Genomic DNA, 22028 nt, shown 5'->3' with positions numbered 1-22028 from the left:
AATGTATCGCCCAATGTCAGTCCCTTCAGGATCCATCCCTCATTCATCTTAATAAAGGTGAGGTAATCGAGACTTTTTTGACCTAGGCGACTTCTCTTCTCAGTGACAATACCTCCTGCTGCACTGAAGGTCCTTTCTGACAGGACACTTGAAGCGGGGCAGGCCAGAAGTTCTATCGCAAATTGGGATAGCTCAGGCCACAGGTCAAGCCTGCACACCCAGTAGTCAAGGGGTTCATCGCTCCTCAGAGTGTCGAGATCTGCAGTTAAGGCGAGGTAGTCTGCTACCTGTCGGTCAAGTCGTTCTCTTAGGGTGGAACCCGAAGGGCTGTGGCGATGCATAGGACTTAAAAAGCTCTGCATGTCCTCCATTAACAACACGTCTGTAAAGCATCCTGTCCTTGCCGACGTGGTCGTGGGAGGAGGAGGATTACTTTCACCTCTTCCCCTGTTAGATTCCCGTTGTGCTATGACATCACCCTTATACGCTGTGTAAAGCATACTTTTTAATTTATTTTGGAACTGCTGCATCCTTTCCGACTTGCGGTAATTCTGTAACATTTCAGGCACTTTATGCTTATACCGGGGGTCTAGTAGCATGGACACCCAGTACAGGTCGTTCTCATTCAGCTTTTTTATACGAGGGTCCCTCAACAGGCACGACAGCATGAAAGACCCCATTTGCACAAGGTTGGATGCCGAGCTACTCATGTCCCGTTCCTCGTCCTCAGTGATCTCACTGAAGGTATCTTCTTCCCCCAGCCACATACAACACCACGGGTACCAGATAGGTGACAACGAGCACCCTGGGATGCCTGTTGTGGTTGGGCTTCCTCCTCCTCCTCAAAGCCACATTCCTCCTCTGACTCCTCTTCCTCACAATCCTTTTCCAGCGTTGCTGCAGGTCCAGCAAGCGATGCTGATAAGGCTGTTTCTGGTGGTGATGGTGACGACAACTCTTCCTCTTCACGCTCATCTACGGCCTGATCCAGCACTCTTCGCATGGCATGCTCCAGGAAGAAAACAAATGGTATGATGTCGCTGATGGTGCCTTCGGTGCGACTGACTAGGTTTGTCACCTCCTCAAAAGGACGCATGAGCCTACAGGCATTGCGCATGAGCGTCCAGTAACGTGGCAAAAAAAGGCCCAGCTCCGCAGAGGCTGTCCTAGCACCCCAGTCATACAAATACTCTTGTTTTTTTTTGTTTTTTTTTCTTGTTGGAGCAGGCTGTCGAACATTAGGAGTGTTGAATTCCAACGTGTCGGGCTGTCACAAATCAAGCGTCTCACTGGTATGTTGTTTCCGCTGGATATCGGAAAAGTGCGCCATGGCCATGTAGGAATGCCTCAAATGGCCACACACCTTCCTGGCCTGCTTCAGGACGTCCTGTAAGCCTGGGTACTTATGCACAAAGCGTTGTACGATCAGATAACACACATGTGCCATGCACAGCACATGTGTCAACTTGCCCAATTTCAATGCCGCCACCAAATTACTTCCGTTGTCAGAAACCACTTTGCCGATCTCCAGTTGGTGCGGAGTCAGCGACTGATCCACCTTTGCATTCAGGGCAGACAGGAGTGCTGGTCCGGTGTGACTCTCTGCTTTCAGGCAAGTCAACCCCAAGACGGCATGACACTGCCGTATCCGGGATGTGGAATAGTACATGGGGAGCTGGGGGGTGCCGTTGATGTGGAGCAAGACGCAGCAGCAGAAGAGGACTCAGCTGAGGAGGTTATGGAAGAGGATGGAGTAGGAGGAGTAGAGGAGGTGGCAGCAGGCCTGCCTGCAAGTCGTGGCGGTGTCACCAACTCCTCTGCAGAGCCACGCATTCCATGCTTGGCAGCCGTCAGCAGGTTTACCCAATGCGCAGTGTAGGTGATATACCTGCCCTGACCATGCTTTGCAGACCAGCTATCAGTGGTCAGATGGACCCTTGCCCCAACACTGTGTGCCAGACATGCCATTACTTCCTTTTGCACAATCAAGTATAGGTTGGGGATTGCCTTTTGTGCAAAGAAATTTCGGCCGGGTACCTTCCACTGCGGTGTCCCAATAGCTACAAATTTTTTGAACGCCTCAGACTCCACCAGCTTGTATGGTAAAAGCTGGCAGGCTATAAGTTCAGACAAGCCAGCTGTCTGACACCGGGCAAGGGGGTGACTTTGTGACATTGGCTTCTTATCCTCGAACATGTCCTTGACAGACACCTGACTGTGGGCAGATGAGAAGGAACTGCTCCGGAAGAGAGATGGAGTGGCAGATGGTTGAGAGGGGGCAAGGAGGACAGCAGTGATTGACGTGGCTGAAGATGCTGGACCAGGAGGAGGATGGCGGCTTTGAGTTTGTGTGCTGCTTCTACTCATGGGTTGATCCCATAGGCGTTTTGTGATGTGCGATCATGTGCCTTCGCAAAGCAGTTGTACCTAGGTGGGTGTTGGACTTCCCATGACTCAGTTTCTTTTGGCACAGGTTGCAAATGGCATCGCTGTTGTCAGAGGCAGACACACAAAAAATATGCCACACTGCTAAGCTCTGTGATGACGGCATTCTGGTGGTGGCAACAGCATGCGTTGATTGGCGTGCTGTCTGGCTGACCCCGGGTGCGGATGCATGCTGTCTGACTGTGCCACTAGCTCCTTGCGACGACCTCCCCTTGCTTCCAACTCGTCTCCTCCTCCTCCTCCTCCTCCTCTCTGTCTCCCCATCTGAACTTTCCCCCTGTTCTTCTTCTCTTCTAGCGGGCACCCACGTGACATCCACGGACGCATCGTCATCATCAACCGCTTCACTTGTATCTGACAAATCAACAAAGGAAGCAGCAGCGGGTACAACATCATCATCATCACACCGTACGTCCATGTCTGTAATGCTGCCTGACTGAGACATATCACTGTTATCTACATCCTCTGTTAATGATGGTTGCGCATCACTCATTTCTTCCAACTGATGTGTAAAAAACTCCTCTGACAGATCAAGTGAAGCGGCTGTGGTGCTAGTGTTGGTGGTGGCGGCAGGCGGGCGAGTGGTAACTTGAGAGGTGCCCGAAGATAAGCTGGAGGAGGATGGTGCGTCAAGGTTCGGAGCGGAAGCTATAGAAGATTGGGTGTCCTGTGTTAAAAAGTTAACTATTTCCTCAGAACTTTTCGAGTTCATGGGACGTGACCTCTGAACACTGGGCATTATTCTAGGGCCAAAGGGAATCACAGCACCACAACGGCACCTGCGAGGTGGCATGCCTCTGCCTGTCATTTTTTTTTAAATGTACACTTACACTACTATTAAACAAGATATGAGTGGTGGCACTGGGCAAGTGGGCACAGTATACGCTGTGAGCCTGACACAAAAAAGCAGACTGATTTTTCACAGTCCAAAAAGTTTTTTTTTTTTTTAAATGCACACTTACACTACTATTAAACAAGATATGAGTGGTGGCACTGGGCAAGTGGGCACAGTATACGCTGTGAGCCTGACACAAAAAATCAGACTGATGTTTCACAGTCCAAAACGTTTTTATTTTTTTAAATGTACACTTACACTACTATTAAACAAGATATGAGTGGTGGCACTTGGCAAGTGGGCCCAGTATAAGCTGTGGGCCTGAAACAAAAAAGCAGACTGATGTTTCACAGTCCAAAAAGTTTTTTTTGTTTTTAAATGTACACTTACACTACTATTAAACAAGATATGAGTGGTGGCACTGGGCAAGTGGGCACAGTATACGCTGTGAGCCTGACACAAAAAAGCAGACTGATGTTTCACAGTCCAAAAAGTTTTTACTTTTTTAAATGTACACTTACACTACTATTAAACAAGATATGAGTGGTGGCACTGAGAAAGTGGGCACAGTATACGCTGTAAGTCTGACACAAAAAAGCAGACTGATGTTTCACAGTCCAAAAAGTTTTTATTTTTTTAAATGTACACTTACACTACTATTAAACAAGATATGAGTGGTGGCACTGGGCAAGTGGGCACAGTATACGCTGTGAGCCTGATACAAAAAAGCAGACTGATGTTTCACAGTCCAAAAAGTTTTTATTTTTTCAAATGTACACTTACACTACTATTAAACAAGATATGATTGGTGGCACTGGGCAAGTGGGCACAGTATACGCTGTGAGCCTGACACAAAAAAGCAGACTGATGTTTCACAGTCCAAAAAGTTTTTATTTTTTTAAATGTACACTTACACTACTATTAAACAAGATATGAGTGGTGGGACTGGGCAAGTGGGCACAGTATACGCTGTGAGCCTGACACAAAAAAGCAGACTGATGTTTCACAGTCCAAAAAGTTTTTATTTTTTTAAATGTACACTTACACTACTATTAAACAAGATATGAGTGGTGGCACTGGGCAAGTGGGCACAGTATACGCTGTGAGCCTGACACAAAAAAGCAGACTGATGTTTCACAGTCCAAAAAGTTTTTATTTTTTTAAATGTACACTTACACTACTATTAAACAAGATATGAGTGGTGGCACTGGGCAAGTGGGCACAGTATACGCTGTGAGCCTGACACAAAAAAGCAGACTGATGTTTCACAGTCCATAAATTTTTTTGTTTTTAAATTTACACTACTGTTACACCAGATATGAGTAGTGGCACTGGGCAAGTGGGCACAGTATACGCTGTGAGCCTGGTACACACGCTGGCAGGCAGGCAACTGCAATTAGATTACACAAGCAGACTGATGTTTCACAGTCAAAAACGTTTTTTTTTTAAATTTACACTACTGTTACGCCAGATATGAGTGGGGGCACTGGGCAAGTGGGCACAGTATACGCTGTGAGCCTGGCACACACTCTGGCAGGCAGGCAACTTCAATTAGATTACACTAGCAGACTGATGTTGCACAGTCAAAAAAGTTTTTTTTTTTAAATTTACACTACTGTTACACCAGATATGAATTGTGGCACTGGGCAAGTGGGCCTGGCGCACACGCTGGCAGGCAGGCAACTGCAATTAGATTACACTAGCAGACTGATGTTTCACAGTCGAAAAAGTTTTTTTTTTTAAATTTACACTACTGTTACACCAGATATGAATGGTGGCACAGGGCAAGTGGGCCTGGCACACGCTGGCAGGCAGGCAACTGCAATTAGAATACACAAGCAGACTGATGTTTCACAGTGAAAAAAGTTTTTATTTTTTAAATTTACACTATTGTTACACCAGATATGAGTGGTGGCACTGGGCAAGTGGGCCTGGCACACACGCTGGCAGGCAGGCAACTGCAATTAGATTACACTAGCAGACTGATGTTTCACAGTCAAAAAAGTTTTTTTTTAAAATTTACACTACTGTTACACCAGATATGAGTGGTGGGACTGGGCAAGTGGGCATAGTATATGCTGTGAGCCTGGCACACACGCTGGCAGGCAGGCAGGCAACTGCAATTAGATTACACAAGCAGACTGATGTTTCACAGTCAAAAAAGTTTTTTTTTTAAAAATTTACACTACTGTTACACCAGATATGAGTGGTGGCACTGGGCAAGTGGCATTACACAGGGAAAAAAAATAAAAAAATAAAAAATGATGTTCTAGCCCTAAAAAGGGCTTTTTGGGGTGCTGCCCTTACAGCAGAGATCAGATGAGTCCTTCAGGACTGTAGTGGACACTGAATACACTAGCCTAGCTATCAATTTCCCTATTAAATCACCAGCAGCTATACTGTCCCTCCTCTCACTAACAATGCAGCTTCCGAATGAATCTAAAATGGCTTCTGTCCAGGAGCTGGGAGGGTCTGGGAGGGAGGGTCTGCTGCTGATTGGCTGGAATGTGTCTGCAGACTGTGAGATAAAGGGTCAAAGTTCACTCAATGATGACGAATAGGGGGCGGATCGAACATCGCATATGTTCGCCCGCTGTTGCGAACGTGAACAAGCTATGTTCGCTGGGAACTATTCGCCGGCGAACTATTCGCGACATCACTAATCATTACCTATATTATTCCTATTTAAAACTAAATACTTACCTATGAAATAAACCCTAAACTAGCTACAATATAACTAATAGTTACATTGTAGCTAGATTAGGGTTTAATTTTATTTTACAGGCAAGTTTGTATTTATTTTAACTAGGTAGAATAGTTACTAAATAGTTATTGACTATTTAATAACTTCCTAACTAAAATACATACAAATTTACCTGTAAAATAAAACCTAACCTAAGTTACAATAACACCTAACACTACACTACAATTAAATAAATTACCTACCTTAAATACAATTAAATAAATTAAATAAAATTAGCTAAATTACCAAAAACAAAACAAAACTCTAAATTACAGAAAATAAAAAAAATTACAAGATCTTTAAACTAATTACACCTAATCTAATAGCCCTATCAAAATAAAAAGCTCACCCAAAATAAAATATACCCTAGCCTAAACTAAACTACCAATAGCCCTTAAAATGGCCTTTTCTGGGGCATTGCCAAAAAGAAATCAGCTCTTTTACCTGTAAAAAAAAAAATACAAACAACCCCCCCAACAGTAAAACCCGCCACCCACACAACCAACCCCCCAAATAAAACCCCAACTAAAAAAACCTAAGCTCCCCATTGCCCTGAAAAGGGCATTTGGATGGGCATTGCCCATAAAAGGGCATTTAGCTCTATTGCAGCCCAAAGCCCTAACCTAAAAAATAAACCCACCCAATACACCCTTAAAAAATCCTAACACTAACCCCCGAAGATTCACTTACCGGGAGAAGTATTCATCCAAGCGGCAAGATGTCCTCAACGACGCTGGCAGAAGTGGTCCTCCAGACCAGTCTCCATTAAAATCTATGTAGAGAAAAAGTTAGTGTGGTTGTGTTATCCGAGGTCCTTAAGTTAGCGAATATCAGGTTTTGCTCACGTGCAAAAAATTTACTTTAGACTTGTAATACATGCGCTAACCTGCGTAAAAAGGGATTGCTAAGTAGCGTTACACTTGTAATCTAGCGCTATATATTTTGTTATTGCACATATATGTTTTCTTAAACTATGTATTTATGTATTATTATTATTTAGAAATTACTTATCAAATTCATTAGTTTAAAAGAAATTTAAACTCTCGGATATAATTTTTCTATTTATTACTGAGTACTCCAAAGATTTTTTGAACTTAACACTGGTTTTGCACACGTGCAACATACCTGACATTTTGAAATTATAGTAGTGACAAAGTAGCGGTTTCCAAATACATCAAACAGGAGAAAATATGCCGGTTAAAACATCCATTTTATTGTGCAAAAAAAGTTAAAAAGAACAAAAGGGCACAGCACAGAAACTGCAGCTGACGCGTTTCCTGCCTTTACGGCACTTCCTCAGAGCTGTAATACAGGTGAAGTTACAAGCCTTAAATTGCAGATATTGCTAAGATATTATTAGGAACAAAAATTATGTTTTACAAACAACACCATAAAACCGGGATGATAAATTATCAATGTATAAACAATAAATGTAAATATTAATTATTAATCACCCTTAAATAGTATGCTTGTCTCACTCTAATAGAGCCTTTATATATGATATCCCATTAAAACAAGAAATTGTCTATCCAAATGAACAGAATAATTTAACCATTTAACTCCGATCTATGAATAACTTGACATCACTAATTGTATTAATGCCTATAGGATGTCCTAATAATATCTTAGCTAGCAAAATATAAACAGCTAGCCATATAGATCTGTATATGTCAGATACATATATTATTTCCATTCCGAGTTTTGTAGATTTGTACATATATTTTTCACATTTTTACAGAGTGTTGTTTTAGAGTTGATATTTAGCTTTTTTTTGCATATTATTAAAGTGTGATTATGTATTGGTAATTGGAGGTTCAGCTGCTTGACCATGGTTTAAACAAACAGAGACAGTTTGTCTGTCTTTTGATTGGTTCAGGTGAGCAGCTCTACCTGCAATTTAAGGCTTGTAACTTCACCTGTATTACAGCTCTGAGGAAGTGCCGTAAAGGCAGGAAACGCGTCAGCTGCCATTTCTGTGCTGTGCCCTTTTGTTCTTTTTAACTTTTTTGCACAATAAAATAAATGTTTTAACTGGCATATTTTCTCCTGTTTGATGTATTTGGAAACCACTACTTTGTCACTACTATATTGGAATACTTTTATTCAAGGGCGGAGTGGAGAGCCCCAGCGCCTCCAACATCACAGCCAGTGCTGTGAATACACCGTCAGCATTATATCAAGGTCTTACGCTCTCTCTGTAAGTACAAGCAATACTTGCTAACCGGGACTGGTTTCTTGTGACTACACAGGGGAGTTTGTTTGGATATTCCCAAACCACTACAGCGATTGCCGATTCTATAAGGCGAGTCTGGACATAAGAGGGGTAAGCCTTGTTGATATCAGTATACTTATACTTACATTGTGGAATATATATCTTTATTGTTAACCCCGTGATAGCCGCTAATTGTGGGACTTGGAGAAAGTCGATTTCACGGAGGGTTATACATAACCACTCACAAAAGGTTACACTTTAAAATACTCTGTGACTAATACAGGGATTTTGAAATTATATAAGAATTTATATAAACTAATTGGAGTAACTTGAGATGTTGTCCTCTGTATAAAGTCACTTGGGTTGCACTATGGACTGTGTTAGTACTTTCCCGGCACCACTTTAATAATTAGTCTAAAATAATATAAAATTATATATTTGAAACAAATGGTAAACTTTCCTATATTTTCAAATACAATAATCTCCTTTAAATAGGTCAGTACATTTGTTAATTTGAGCCAAACTCACATGCTTTAAAAAGGCATGGTTAAATATGTGTGTTTTGCATTTCCCTCTCACTCGCTAGAATTGTAAAATATATTTTGCATACGTCAACAGTAACTTTTCACACCTAATGTATTTGCAAAACTATATATATATATATACAGTGGATATAAAAAGTCTACACACCCCTGTTAAAATGTCAGGTTTCTGTGATGTAAAAAAATGAGACAAAGATAAATCATTTCAAAACTTTTTCTACCTTTAATGTGACCTATAAACTTTACAACTCAATTGAAGAACAAACTGAAATCTTTTAGGTAAAGGGAAATAAAAATAAAAAACTAAAATAATATGGTTGCATAAGTGTGAACACCCTTTTATAATTAGGGATGTAGTTGTGTTCAGAATTAAGCAATCACATTCAAAATCATGTTAAATAGGAGTCAGTACACACACCTGTCCTCATTTAAAGTGCCTCTGAGTAACCCCAAATAAAGTTCAGCTGTTCTAGTAGGTCTTTCCTGACATTTTGTTAGTCTCATCCTACAGCAAAAGCCATGGTCCGCAGAGAGCTTCTAAAGCATCAGAGGGATCTCATTGTTAAAAGGTATCAGTCAGGAGAAGTGTACAAAAGAATTTCCAAGGCATTAGATATACCATGGAACACAGTGAAGACAGTCATCATCAAGTGAAGAAAATATGGTGCAACAGTGACATTACCAAGAACTGGATGTCCCTCCAAAATTGATGAAAAGATGAGAAGAAAACTGGTCTGGGAGGCTGCCAAGAGGCCTACAGCAACATTAAAGGAGCTGCGGGAATATCTGGCAAGTACTGGCTGTGTGGTACATGTGACAACAATCGCCCGTATTCTTCATATGTCTGGGCTATGGGGTAGAGTGGCAAGACTGAAGCCTTTTCTTACAAAAACAAACATCCAAGCCCGGCTAAATTTTGCAAAAACACATCTGAAGTTTCCCAAAAGCATGTTGCAAAAGGTGTTCTGGTCTGCTGAAACCAAAGTTGAACTTTTTGGCCATAATTCCAAAAGATATGTTTGGCGCAAAAACAACACTGCATATCACCAAAAGAACACCATAGCCACAGTGGAGCATGGTGGTGTCAGCATCATGCTTTGGGGCTGTTTTTCTTCAGCTGAAACTGGGGCCTTAGTCAGGGTAGAGTGAATAATGAACAGATCCAAATACCAGACAATATTGGCACAAAACCTTCAGGCTTCTGCTAGAAAGCAGAACATGAAGAGGAACTTCATCTTTCAGCATGACAAAGACCCAAAGCATACATCCAAATCAACAAAAGAATGGCTTCACCAGAAGAAGATTAAAGTTTTGGGATGGCCCAGCCAGAGCCCAGACCTGAATCCAATTAAAAATCTGTGGGGTGATCTGAAGAGGGCTGTGCACAGGAGATGCCCTCGCATTCTGACAGATTTAGAGTGTTTTTGCAAAGAAGAGTGGTCAAATCTTGCCAAGTCAAGATGTGCCATGCTGAAAAACTGATACCCAAAAAGACTGAGTGCTGTAATAAAATCAAAAGGTGCTTCAATAAAGTATTAGTTTAAGGGTGTTCACACTTATGCAACCATATTATTTTATTTATTTATTTTTATTTCCCTTTACCTAAAAGATTTCAGTTTGTTTTTCAATTGAGTTGTACAGTTTATAGGTCACATTAAAGGTGGAAAAAGTTCTGAAATGATTTATCTTTGTCTCATTTTTTTACATCACAGAAACCTGACATTTTAACAGGGGTGTGTAGACTTTTTATATCCACTGTATATATATATATATATATATATATATATATATATATATATATATATATATAATAGTAGGCGTGTAGTTTGCACGCTCACTTCATATCAACCAGGGTGCAAGTATCAGTATGTCCATATAGCAAATTAAGTATACCACAATGGATTTTCTTTCCAATGGAAGTACCTTTATTCCAACAGTGACGTTTTGATGGCTTCACCCCTTTATCAGACCAACCAGAAATACAACATCAACCAAACATTTAAAGGCATGAAACCCCTCCCCCAGGTAAAAATTGTGCCCAAACCCATGGTTGTCATGTTAACCACAGTAATATGACCCACAGAGATACTGGTGTAAAAATAACAATCACAGTAATGTAGTGACAACTTGAATACAGTGCTTATAACCTACAAAGATAAATAAGATTAAAACAAGTGACCTCATTGTTAACTAAGACAAGACCAGGTTGTATACAAAATCAGGGTAATTACTTAATAAACCAAAACAATTTCAATCCTTGTGTGTATTAATTTATATTGATTCGAAAATGTCCAACCATTAATATGATGTCCAATATTAAAAATAATAAATGTATACTTTGGCCATCCTTTGTTGTGTAATGTTATCAGATAAATGACTCTGACCCTGACAATCTTGTCACAGTGACCCTGCAACCATATGTATGCAGCTGCAACATAGTGATGGATAGATGGTTTAAAACCCACCAACTAGTCATGATGACCTGTTGCTGAAGAATGGGCATAGAACCCACTCCCACAGGCCCAAAACCCTTTCATAGGACACCAGATCCTTGCGCCAAACCACAAGAGGGGAGATAATTATGACCTGTCATAGGAAACAGTGCCAATGTATCTTCATATTTAATCCAAAAGGGTCACTGTGACATGGACATCATATTTATGGTTAGACATTTCCATACTGATTGTGAAACTGAATCCATATTATGTTGAATATAATCAGGACTTCTGGCTGGTGATGTGTTTTATGACTTTATGTGTCTGTCTCAGTTAGACCATGAGTAAGCATCCTGATTGACCTTTGTAATAACAGACCAATGATCTTAATCATGTGAGGTTGTTTATCTTGTCACTCGATAGAGCAGATATCAGTCTGTGGCCAATAATTTGACAAGTTGCTGTTCACTTTTCGACTAATAGTGAGCTATTTTAAGCCAATTTTTTTTACTTATTATATCTACCACGATCGACCATTGTGATAACTGACTAATGAGCTGTAATTGTGAAGTAGTTTATAGTTAACTGTCACAGGGACTTCAGATCTACTATTTGCATATCGGGATAGCGGTATCCTATTATGATAAATATTTTTGTGCGTGGCTACGATCTGAATCATTAGACTCATTCTAGATTGATGCCCCAAGTACTATCCTATTACAGGGTCTCATACCCTACCATTAATACTATGGGCAGCATGATAATGTACATAATCTAATAGGGTTGCTTTATTATTATACACACTGGTCCACTATCGCTCTATGACATAACCTAATTGCCAATAGTTATGTATTATATTTGGCTAGCCCCTACAATACTTCAAGTGGGATGCAGTCTCGGTTAGTGCGACCCATTTGGTAGTTGCATGCCCCATCCTGGATATTAATAATACCATGTCTCCTAATTTTGAATTTATATTCAAGCCCGTAATAATAGTTTATTATTTGATACTGTGTCGCAGTAGGGTATAATATGGTGAGACTAAGAAATACAATAGTGAGAACCACATGTTTTGTCTTATCGTATACAGGTATCTATAGTAATACCCCTACACGCTATAATTCTGTGTCCAGAACTTATTGCAGGCACTAGATGAAAGGTATCTTTTTTTATTATAGAAGTCACATTCTTTTCTTTTCGTGATTCAGATAGAGCATACTATTTTAAACACATTTCCAATTTACTTCTATTATCTAATGTGCTTCTTTCTTTTGGTATCCTTTGTTGAAAAACATACCAAGGTAGTCTTGGGAGCTGGGAGCTAGCTGCTGATTGGTGGCTGCAAATATATACCTCTTATCATTGGCTTTCCAATGTGTTCAGCTAGCTCCTAGTAGTGCATTGCTGCTCCTTCAGTATAGGATACCAATAGAATACAGCAAAACTGATGATAAAAGTAAATTTGAAAGTTATTTAAAATAATATGCTTTATCTGAATTATGAAAGAAAACTTTGGGATTGCATGCCCCTTTAAAGTTGCTGGTGTCATAGGGGTATTTAGCTTGACTTACCCCGCTGCCAGATACTGATTGGTCCTGTAGCCTTGAAAAGAAGGATGATTGGAAGATAGAAGAGGCCGCTTGGATGAGGACTTCTCGCCGCCTGGATAAGGACTTCGCCGCCTGGATGAAGATCGTTCAAGCGGGACTTCAAAAACTGTAAGTGGATCTTTGGGGGATAGTTATTTTTTTTATTTTTTTTTATTTATATTTCTTTATTTTTCAAATAGAAAACATACAGAACAAAAATATCCTAACACATCAAGGATATACATTGGGTAAAAAATGAGGAATGCGACACGCAGGTCTAGAAATTTTAATACAAACGTATACATATGACATTTGTGTGTGGAACCTGGCACATTATGAACTCTTAGAGGTATAAGTAGGGAGGATAGAGTGAAGGAAAGAAATAGAGAAGAATGGAGAAGAGGGAGAAAATGTGGGGGAAAAGAGGCGAATGATGGGGTAATTTGGATGTCCTTTAAAAGTAAGGGTAGGGGGGGACCCGGGGTGTCTCATATTAAAGTGTATGAGGGCACGATCCATAGTTAAATGTCATAGGTAGTGGTATTGGGCTTCCAGTCGGTGTCGTACTGTTCCTTCCAGTCTGCCCAAACAAGTTCAAACAAGTCAGAATTGTTCAATTTATAGAAAATGTCCTTCTCCCTAGTGTATATATATATGCCATTGTGTTGCAGACTACAGACCAACTAGGGGGAAATTCCTTTTTACACGAACAAGCTATGGCGTGCTTAACAGTCATGAATAAATATATTCAGATGTATGAGTGGTGTTTAGGTAAAGTGTGGATATTTTAGTGCAGAAGGGCTGAGGAGGGCAATTTAGGGAGAGGGATATCGATATCAGTCAGGGCTTTAAAGTATTTCTGCCACAAGGGTTGAATCACAGGACACTCCCACCAGATATGAAATGCATTACCTCTGTGACCACATTTCCTCCAGCACTCGGGGGACGCACTCTAGAACATCTTCGCTAACCTGGTAGGTACATAGTACCAGTGGGATAAGAGTTTGAAGTAAACCTCATACAGCGTTGTGCAGTGTACGGCCTTCTGGGTCAGGGAGAAGGCACGCTCCCACATAGCCGGGAGAACCCGTGTTCTTAATAATATTTCCCAGCGGGCCAAGTGGGCAGGCATTTCAGGACCTTGTGTACCACTTAGTAACATTTAGTGGAGGGAGAGGGGCCTACGCAGCCTAGCCCCCTGGTCCCAAATGGTCTCCCATAGGGTGAGCTGGCAAGTAAGATTCGGCTTAGATCCCCAACTATTTAAGAAGCTCTTAATTCTGTGGAACTCAAAAGACAAGTAAGGAGGGATCTGGGAAGTGCCACTAATTTGGGAAAACTGTTTAAAGGAGTCCTGAGAAGTTGGGGACCACAATGGGCCCATTTATTAGGATGGGAATCCTGCAATCCCTAAAGGAGACCTGCTATGGAGGTGATAGGGGAGGGGTGTGGGGCAATATGCGGATGATGTCTGATTCCATTCCAGAAATCAAGGCACTCATGGACAATCGGGTTAATCAACTCAAGCTCTCTACAGCAGTGTGGTGGGGTCCAGATTAGATCTCGTAGACTAACATGATGAGGTAGGGAGGCTTGCTCAATTGATCTCCATTTAGAATGAGATAATTTAACTTCCCATTGAGACACATGGGTGAGCATAGCACCTTCATAGTACCGGGAAACCGACGTAGAGGCTATGCCTCCAGAGGTTTTAGGGACTTGGAGCAATTTGTGTGCTACCCTGGGAGTCTTGTCCTGCCAAATGTATTTCGTGAACCCACTTTGAAATTGGAGTAGTAGGTATCTGGGAATCTTAACAGGTAGGCACCTAAATAAATAGGTGAGTCTTGGAAGGAAAGACATTTTCAAAGCCGCGACCCTGCCGAGCCAGGATACATGTTGTAGGTTACAATCCCTCCTCAGGGAGCAAAGCGAGATAAGGAGGGGAAGATAATTATCCTTGATTATTTGGGGAAGGCTACTAGATAGTCGAACACCTAAGTGTAAGACAGAATGGTCCGTCCAAGTAAAGTTGAAGCTTTTTTTTAGGGAGGCTACTTGCGCACTTGTGAAGCCTTGTGTGTACACTTCCGTTTTTGAGAGGTTCAATTTATAGTATGAGTGGGCGCCGAAGGAGGTAAGCATATCTAAGAGTCTGGGAATATTTTGAATGGGGTGCGATGAGAAGAGCGTGACATCGTCTGCGAATAACGCAATTTTGTGTGCCAAACAAGGTGACACCCTGTATGTGGGGGTCAGCCCTTATTTGTTCTGCCAGAGGCTCAATTGATAAGGCAAATAATAGTGGCGACAGAGGACAGCCTTGTCTAGTGCCATTTGTAATAGTAAAGGAGGGGGAGTGAAAGCCCAGGCCGCTTACAGAAGCTGTGGGAGTCGAGTAGAGGGCTTTGATGGCCTCTATAAAATCGCTGGGTTGACGGAAGCGTTCAAGGACCGCCCAAAGATATTGCCATCTAACCCGGTCGAAAGCCTTCTCGGCATCAAGAGAGATGACCGACAGCGGCCTCCGAAGTCAAGAAGAGAGAGTGAGGATGTTAAGAAGTCTTCTTGTGTTGTCTGGACCCTCTCGTTAGGGCACAAAGCCCACCTGGTCCTGGTCGATTAGGGAAGGTAGCAGGTTGGCAAGCCTGTTGGCCAACATCTTAGAATAAAACTTTCTTTCAGTGTTTATTAAAGAAATGGGTCTATAACTGGCACACATGGTTGGGTCCTTGTCTTGTTTTAGAATTAGTGACTATATTGGCTTCCAAAAATTCTTTCTGGAAGTGGCCTTCTTTTCTAGCTAGGTTATAGAATTTGAGTAGTAAGGGAGAAAGTTCCTGAGCAAAGATTTTATAAAAATTAACCGAGTAGCCATCAGGGCCAGGTGACTTAAAAGATTTCACGTTTCTAATAACCGCCAGAATTTCCGAAAGCGAGAAAGGGGAGCTTAAGAGGTCACGTTGCTCCGGGGCGAGAGTGGGGAATGATAGCGAATGCCACCCCTATTTTGGACGGGATCTGATGAAGGGAATCTGGAGTTTGTATACAATGAATTTGCGATGCCCCCGTCCTATTTCTAATTTTGTTGGCCAGTAGAGTGTCAGCTTTGTTGCTTTTATAATAAAACATGTGTTTTAGTTTGGTGAGGTTGATCTGAGTTCTACGGAGCTCAAGCTGAGAGATGTGATTCTTAATTGCAGTGATTTGAGAGATAGTGTCCATATTAATAATGTTCCTATTTTGTTCTTCTAGCTGCCTCAATTTGATATGGGCTTGTGAAAGAGTAAGGCCAGCTTGTTTTCTAAGATATGCCTGTTTAGTGGGCAGGAGTCCTCTAATCGTGGCTTTGGCTGCACCCCATAAGGTGTCATCTCTAACTGAGGCATTGTCGTTAGTTTGAATGTAATGAGTGATGTCCCTACGGAGTTCCTCTCTGAAGGGTACGTCATCTAGAATGTGGTGGGGCAGGCGCAGCTGGGTCTCAAACGAGTGGTGTTGGTGGAACTTATATCGGCCTGCACCAGATCATGATCAGACCAGGCACAAAGAAATATTCTGGCTTGCACGACTAGGTCCAGGGAGTCTGCTGTAGAAAATATGTAGTCTAGTCTAGAATACAGTCTATGCAGGTGTGAGAAGTGAGTATAGTCATTATCCTGTGGGTGGAGGGCTCTCCAAATATCATAAAAGCCTGAGTAGGACATTAAGTGTTGGAACTAGGGTTGCCAGGTGTCCGGTATTTAACCGGACAGTCCAGTATTTTCATTAGCTGTCCGTTAATATCTTTTAAAGAATACCGGACAAGGCTAACTTGCCTGACAAAGAAAACTTTTTTGCCCTTACAGAACAGTTGCAGTGAGGCACTGGGGAGAGAGTAAAGCTGATTACTGCAGCGCTCCTCACGAGTAACATTGCAACCACTTAAAAAGATGAATAGCTCAGCACAGCAGCCGCTCTTTCTGACCCTGCTGAATCAGAGTGACATTATGTCACGTGATACCGTAGTTCAGCGCGGGTGCTCTCTACCTAGGAACTGGGAGTAAGTTATGCAGACTGTCTGAATCTGGAGTGAGGGAGATTTACAGCCTGCTAGATTGTAGGAGCCAGCCAGGTTAACCCTTAACCATGAGGTAAATTGTGTATGCACTTAACAAGAGTGAAAATGTGTGTGTGTATATATATATATATATATATATATATATATATATATTATATATATATATATATATATATATATATATATATATATATGAGGGGCTAATATATATATTAGTACAGCTCTATGTAAATGAAACAAATGTACTAGCCCCCCAAAAATGATTTTATATGCAGTATATAGCAAATGTGCACCCATCTCTGTCTTAAAAATTGTATTTTATAACTTTTCAATTATATTTTTGTGTATTAAAATTGTAAATAACCTGTTTTGTCTTGAAAGAGTGCTTAACATGTTCCTTAACATACACCCAGTGTATATATATACTGGGTCGTCACAGGAGGGTGATGTTCCCCCTTCTTCTCTGTTCTACATTTGATTTTACCAAGTCGCTTTATGTATTCTATGTTTTTAAAGGCTATTGAATAAAGGACTGCTTTTATTTCATCTTACCTTTGGAGTGCCGAGGAGTCTTTCCTGTTTCCCTATTTATATATATATATATACATACACTTCTTTTTTTTACCCATTTTCTCTCAACCCCCCCCCCCCCCAGTTTATCTATCCGGTATTTTTGCCGCAGACACCTGGCAACCCTAGTTGGAACCTACTGGATAATTGCTTGTTTGGGGAAGGCGCTATAAACTTAGAAGTAGCTTTTCTATCAATTATAGGATCCCAGACCATATTAAAGTCCCCGGCTAGAAGGACCCTACCCTGTCGGACTTGCGCAAGGACATGGAGAATGTGCTTGAGGCATCTGGTTGGTTAGTGTTTGGGAGATATATAGAGGCCAGGGTATAAGTCACATGATTTAGTTTACAGATTAGAATGACATATCTCGCCTGAGGGTCTTTGATAACTTGTATTGATTCAAAGGCGAGCCGCTCATGCAGTAGTATCGCTACCCCTTTGGCTTTATTAGTAAAGGAGGCTGTTTCAATGTGTGTGTAGGATTTGGAAACAAGTTTAAGGGGTTCACTGTCTAGCCAGTGGGTTTCCTGAAGAAAGACAACATCGGAATTGTGGTGTATTAGGGACCTGAGTAAAAGACTGCGTTTATGGGGGGAGTTGAGACCTCTAACATTATGAGTTAGTAACTTGATAGTGGGCATAATAGGTGGTGGGAAAAAGAGGAAGAGACTATAGTGCTGGTAATAGACTATACAGGAGGACAGGGGGGTGGGGGAAGGGGCTCAGGGAGAGAGATGGGTAAGTAGGGTGGGCACAAGGAGAGTACCCAGTAATGTGGTGGAAATAATCCACCTCAAGGAGTCCTAGCGTGGACTTCTGGGTGGGGGCGGAGCACTCTAAATAATGAACCAAAGTGTATGAGGCTGAGAACATCATCAGCCCCGCTCTGTAGCAAACATGTACTTAAATATGATTAAATAACAATAAATCTTAACTTGATCAGCAAAAAAGTAAAAGGATTACAGACAAAATATGTAGTGCAATTTCGACCTGAACTAGCGTAATGGATAAAACAGACCTGCAGAAGATGGGACAAGGTGCAGCGTCTACAGGGTCAGCTAGTGTCTGTAAGTTGGAGCATTTTTGCTTTTTTAGCTCTTTGGTCTTTGGTTGACCACTCAGGCGCAGAGGCACGTAGCTTAGGATGAGGAGGGTCCCGTTGAGGGGGGAGGCTCAGGACGAAGTCCCCAGCTCATCAGCAGAGACAGGCCCTGAGCCAATGTTGCAGCCACATAGGTTTGATTGTCCTTAGTGATGATGATCTGGGTGGGGTATCCCCATCTGTACTTGATACTATTTTTACGGAGAGCAACAGTAACAGGCTGGAACTGTCTCCTTTGTTGAAGCGTGTAAGCTGAGAGATCAGGGAGAAGTTGTATATCTTTAAACCTCTCGCCCAGAGGTGGTCTGGATCAGTCGGTCCGTCTGGATCAGTCGGTCCTTGTACAGAAAACTGTTGGAACAGACTATCATGTCCCGTGGCTTGTCGGAGGCCCGTTCCATGGTACTAGTTAACCCTTCAGGAGTACCTATTAAATCACGAAAGAGGTCCATCAGAAACTCCTGTAGCTCAGCAGGGGTGACCGACTCAGGGACTCCCCGAAATCTGATGTTATTACATCTGGATCTGTCCTCGACGTCTGCTAGCTTGAGTTCTAGTTGAGAAATTTGATCTGCCAAGTTCTCTGAATATGAGAGAAGGTTAGACTGATCCACCACAATATCATCCTGTTTCCGTTCCAGTGAATCCACCATTTCACCAATGTCAGAGATTTCCTTTTTGAGTTCGGGAGAACTACGTTGAATTTCCTGTGTTATGAATTTGGTCTGTGAGGCCAACATTTTCTTCAGCGTTGTTTCAGTGATGAAGTGCTGAGAGGCAGATGCTGAGTGGATACTGGATTGAGACTCCTTATCCTGCGAGTCAGGGTCACTTAGGTCTCTTGGAGATTCCATGTTTGAACCTTTAGGCTGTTGTGTGAAGTGGTCATAGACCGTCTTCTTTGATTTCAATGCTGATTTAGGGAGCCTCCTAGCCGAATGAGGCATTTTGAGAAGGCTAGCTGTTAGAAAAGTCAATAGAGAATAAGAACCTAAGGTCTCTTTATAACAATAAAGCGTATAGTTCCGCTGAAAAAGAAGGTTAGTACATCACATATATCTAACAAGCATTACTCCAATATTAATAGAGCGGGGCTGTGTGTCAAACGAAAGAGAACTGTGCTACATTATGCAAGCAATACAAATCTGTTACAGACATGCTGGACACCAGATCGAGCCCCTCACCTTAGGGAACCTAGGGATACGAACTGAAGGAAGGGAGAAGGGAGTTGGAAATGACCCACCCAGACAGGCCGGGCGGGAGCGGGAAGGTGAGGGACAGTCGCACAGAGGTTAAACTTTTAGGTTCACAGGCAAATGGCAGAAATATAGTGTAAAAGTATACAGAGGATAGTGCTAGATAGTGAGCTACCTTGGGGCTGAAAGACCCCTCTCAACTCAGGGGAAGGGGATACGACCCGAAGGAAGGGGAAAAGGGAAGTGGAGGTGACCAGCCTAGACTAGCTAGGCCAGAAAGGCAGAGTCTTGAGGGGGTAGCACTTAAGAATACACTTATACCCCTCAAAGGGATGAACCCCAGTGGGAGTGTGCAGTGGGAGAAGGAAGGTGTCACTTAGTTACGTGAAGACTACTCCTTTATGATAAGTGGGGGGTGGGTCAAGAATATGGCCTGATATGTCATGCAACCTTGCCTATAGGAGCGTGCAACAGTTAGCTTGTGTCATTACCATATAAAGTGGACAAATCATACAGTCTAGGTATTATAAGTGTGACAATGCAAGAAAAAGTAACACTCCACTCTGGGGAAGGCCCACAGAGGCACATATGCTGACACAGCAGCTTTTATACAATTACTCCTAATAAGTTATGAAATAGCCCAGTTCCTTCAGAGGGAGCTCAAGATGCAGAAAAATGCTCCAATTAATGGTATGACAAAAATCCTGTGATGTAGAGAAATGGGTGTAGTGAAATAAATTACATATACACACCCTCAGGATTGTGGCCTGGGCTGGGCACGACTTAAACTAGCACAATTCTCTCAACTCTTCAACTTACAATTATCACAGTCACTGAGTATAGTAGAGACTAGCAACTAGTAAGCACCCAGAGAGAGTCTTTATGTTACTTTGTACTTGTTAGTATGCACAGCTCAGCAAGAGTCCCTCTGATGTTGGGGCACACATAACTCTAGTGTGGGGTGCCATGAGTAGCAGGGATGACCACAATTCTGTAACTTGAAGGGCCTAACCTGAGTTTGGATATAAGGAGGCACAAAGAGCAAGAAGTCTCACCTAAAACTGCTCAGGTTAGGAGAAGGGGTTATAGCCAAACTATTGCCCCCACAGAGTCTCAGACCCAAATCATGTACTAGGTAGTAAGTCGTATAATTATATCCCCTGAGAATATATTGAATAAAAATTAGGTCTCACCAAATTCAAAGGGGTAGGTAGCCGGTTCACTCTGCAACAGTCCTCTCAAAAGGGGAGTCTTGGTCCAGTTCCAGAGGCCGGAGAAGAGAGAAATTACTCAGGAGCAGATCGGTGTTGAAGTGCCACAGCAGGCCTCTCTCAGGACCTGGTAAGCCCCCCAGACTGCAGCTGTAATCCTCGGAAGGCTCCGTGAGGGGCTGAGGGTGGATGAAGAGGAATCACCAACTTGTTGTCACCTCCCCACGTGGGCCCCAGTAGCAGAAAGGCCGGTGCGGTAAGGAGGCCCTTGAGTCCAAGATGGCGTCTGTTCGCGCCCTTTTGACAATACCTGAGGGGTAAGTGAAAATCTCGCTACTCGCGTAGCAAGGCAGGTCTCTCAGTGCTCACAGTGCCCCACAAACTCTCCGGTGCCCCCAACCAGTACCAGCTGGACTACGTGTATCCTCAGGGCTTTGCTAGAGCCTCCAGGTTTGGTGCGGTCGCCTCTCTCTCTCACATGGGGTGCCGATAATTGTTCCTCCGGATGATGTGTCCCCATGCACCAGACATCCGATTAACCTTAGCCTTGAGAGTGAGTGCTCCGGAGCGGATCCCCGGCCCTCCGGAGCAAGACGTATTATGTGGGCAGTTGTGGGGCAAAGTCGCCAGCAGCGGTATGTGAGGGACAATGCGGTGATCCGATGTGTAGACAGCCTGTCACCGGCAGTTGTCCCAGGGATGGTGCTCTCTAGCTAGTCCTGCTGCCAGTAAAGTTGTTGAAACTCCGGAGCAGGGCCCTGACCCTCCGGAGGGCAGAAACCTCCACAGTCACGCTCTGCACCGTCCAGGCAGGGAAGGTAGCACTCAAAATACTCCTTAAAAAAAAAAAAAACACACACGAAGAGGAGTCACAAGTGTTCAATACTATGAGTGAGGGTAGAGATAAATAATTTTTTTTAGATTTAGCTACCAATTACTAGAAAAAATGAATTTTCCAGAGCAGAGCTGCTAGCAAGCACGTCCTAACTCTTCCATGGCAAGCTCTGCCCCCCCCTATTTAGTTTTTTAATGTCTTTTTGGGTGTTTTTTTTTTTAGTTTAGGGTTTGGGCATCCTCTTCATATA

The sequence above is a fragment of the Bombina bombina genome, chromosome 1 (genome assembly GCF_027579735.1).
Source record: "Bombina bombina isolate aBomBom1 chromosome 1, aBomBom1.pri, whole genome shotgun sequence".
Lineage (NCBI taxonomy): Eukaryota > Metazoa > Chordata > Amphibia > Anura > Bombinatoridae > Bombina > Bombina bombina.
Note: the sequence above shows the minus strand (reverse complement) of the source record.